The 2,500-nt window shown below is 38.3% G+C and overlaps 1 protein-coding gene and 1 pseudogene across 3 annotated transcripts in view; one reads left to right on the forward strand and one right to left on the reverse strand.

Moving 5' to 3' along the window:
- Positions 1–2,500, reverse strand: part of LOC137971185 (uncharacterized) — a 225,030-nt pseudogene that overhangs the window by 107,190 nt on the left and 115,340 nt on the right.
- Positions 2,057–2,500, forward strand: part of LOC138001027 (histamine H2 receptor-like) — a 9,562-nt gene continuing 9,118 nt past the window's right edge. The window contains exon 1 of one of the 3 annotated variants that reach the window (XM_068847706.1): positions 2,057–2,143. The gene's annotated coding sequence lies outside the window, so the exon portion shown is untranslated. Of the gene's footprint in view, positions 2,144–2,469 lie in introns of those variants that run through there. The other 2 variants (XM_068847699.1, XM_068847713.1) reach the window with 2 other exon arrangements.

The following is a 2,500-nucleotide window of genomic DNA, read 5'->3' on the forward strand; positions in this document are numbered from 1 at the left end:
ACCCGGCAGAATCCTATTCCTGGTTGCGTGCGCTTGCATGTGTAATGACCTTAAATTTCCATTTTTTGACACCGAATCCGCCGTTTACATACAGAAGTAAGTGTTTCAAAACAGATTTTTTTTAGGCAAGAGGCATGGAAATAGAATTCAAATAAATATATTTCTCTTTGAAACGTTCAGTTTGTAAGTCGCTTACTGCATTCGCTGTCAAGCGCGGTGCGAGTCAATTTACCAGCTAAGGGTCGGTGCGTATAGCGAAAAACTGTGACCGAGGTCTTGAAAAAGCTGCCCTCGGTCCGCGGCGTCGGGCAGCATTTTCAAGACCTCGGTCACAGGTTTTCGCTATACGGACCTACCAGCTGGCAAATAACATATATTTCTTACCCGGACAAAGCGCTGCAGACGAACAGCTATTTCGTCTGGATCCAATTGTTCCTGCTATGGATCCTTCATCTAAAAGAGAAAAAAAGGAAAGACGTTCGTACGAAGTCAAATCATAGTTGATATATGGAGATGGTTATAAAACTTTGTTTTATCTTTTCGTTCGCTGTTTTGGCCCTGACCATGCACAAACCAAGCCTTTTTCCTAAAAGACAGCGATTCAAAAGTTTTGATTAATTCATTCAAACTCATTTGTGAACTCGGAGAGGACAAAAGATTGTGCATGGTCACCGCCAAGTTAACATGAAGGGCGACAGTACTGTGATCTTTTTTAAGGTTTCGGGGTTTCATGATTAGAATGTAATCAGTATTTGTTTGTGACTGACTGACGCGTCCACAATAAACTTGCACATTGAAACTCGGGCTTGTGTAGTGTTAAATAAAATCTACGAGTCCTCAGCTTATACGTTCGCTATAAATGATCAACTGAAAGGTTTGAAGTGAAAACGAAGGAGCGGATAGTAAATGATCAGGGGCTAGTTTTGTTTGCTGAGTGGAGTGTGTTGCTAGCAGAAGATCATATGCAAATTTCCTTCTGGTTTGATAATAAACCTTTTAAAAATGCTTCTTTGTTTACAAGTTTTTTTTTATGATTGCGGCGTGATTAAAGGAAGTTTTGCGCGGACTAAAAACGTCCTTGAGTGATTTTTCCTTCCTGTAAGATACAATCGGTGGCTGTTTAAAGATATGAGCAAGTCTAGGTTGCTGTTGGATGATGTGTCAGTGTTTCATGAGAATCTTTTTAAGATTCAGTGTCGCCGGGTTATAAGTGGTAAAAAACGGTGAAATTTCGTTCGTGTTATTTCGGAATATATTTTCTCCCAACTAGCCGTCAATATAATGTGGTATTGCCGTCTCAAAATCGCAATTTGTTTTTATTAATAAGATTTGACACTGCTGGGTTGTATGTTATGACAAATGATAGGATTTTCTCGCTAGTTTTGACTGTTTCTCAAAGTGCCGATTGCCTTCCAGAAAAATTGATGTTTTGGGTAGCATCGCTCTTCAAGGCGGGCTATATTTTCAAACAAGTTTTATATATGGCGTGACAAGTTTTATATTTTGAAACATGTTTTATATACGGCGAGACAAGTTTTATATTTGGTTGCAAGTTTTATGTATAAGCTATGATGTTTTATTTAAGAGCGATAAGTTATTTTCGATAAAATTAAACGGCATTCCATATCTCCTTGATAAAAAGCAGTGAAATAAGTGTATTGGATGGTTTCAGTTGGCTTGTGATATGTCGTATTAGTATAAATACACAGGTGATTATACAAAATCGCGCGCTCTCATTGGCTCCCTATCTCGGATTATCAGCTGATAATCACCTCGACGGACAAAATGGCTGCCAGTAGTCGTTTTGCCACAGTAAGTGAAGATAATTTCGCGTTAAAATGTTTTTTTTTCTCTTTTTTGAAATAACCACCTGTGTATTTATACTAAAACAATTATTCGCCTCAGGCTCAGTGATTATCGGTGAATATTCACCTCGACTTCGTCTCGGTGAATATTCACCGATAATCACTTCGCCTTCGGCGAATAATTGTTAAATATTGTAAATAATTTCTTTTTCGAGTCATTCTCCTTGTGCACTGTTGTGTCTAGGAAAGTGTTCTCCTTCTGTGTCAATTTTATAGCTGGGTACGCAATGAACAGGTTGAATTTCTGTTTCATGACTTACGTCCCATAGTGAGAAAAGGTCATCAATGAAACGTTTCCATATTGTTGGTTTAACTTTGCTCTGTCTTAGCATTATTTTCACAACTCAGATGTGGAATTTTCACAACTCGGATGTTGGATTTTTACAACTCGAATTTCCTTTTTTTCACAAGTCTGATGTCGGATATTTACAACTCGGATGGCACCTACAAGCTTCAGTAGGGAGCGCGCTATCTTCAGCTGTTCTTTCTCTAAACCATTTTACGCTTTTTACTCTTTTTGTCCGTCTATTTGCATAATTATAAACTGGGCCTGAAAAAAACATCAAATTGTGATGCCAGCTGTAAATGAAAAGGAAAGAATCGATCTTCGTCGTGTATATGGAACGGCTATGCGA

The sequence above is a fragment of the Montipora foliosa genome, chromosome 1, assembly GCF_036669935.1.
Source record: "Montipora foliosa isolate CH-2021 chromosome 1, ASM3666993v2, whole genome shotgun sequence".
Taxonomy (NCBI): domain Eukaryota; kingdom Metazoa; phylum Cnidaria; class Anthozoa; order Scleractinia; family Acroporidae; genus Montipora; species Montipora foliosa.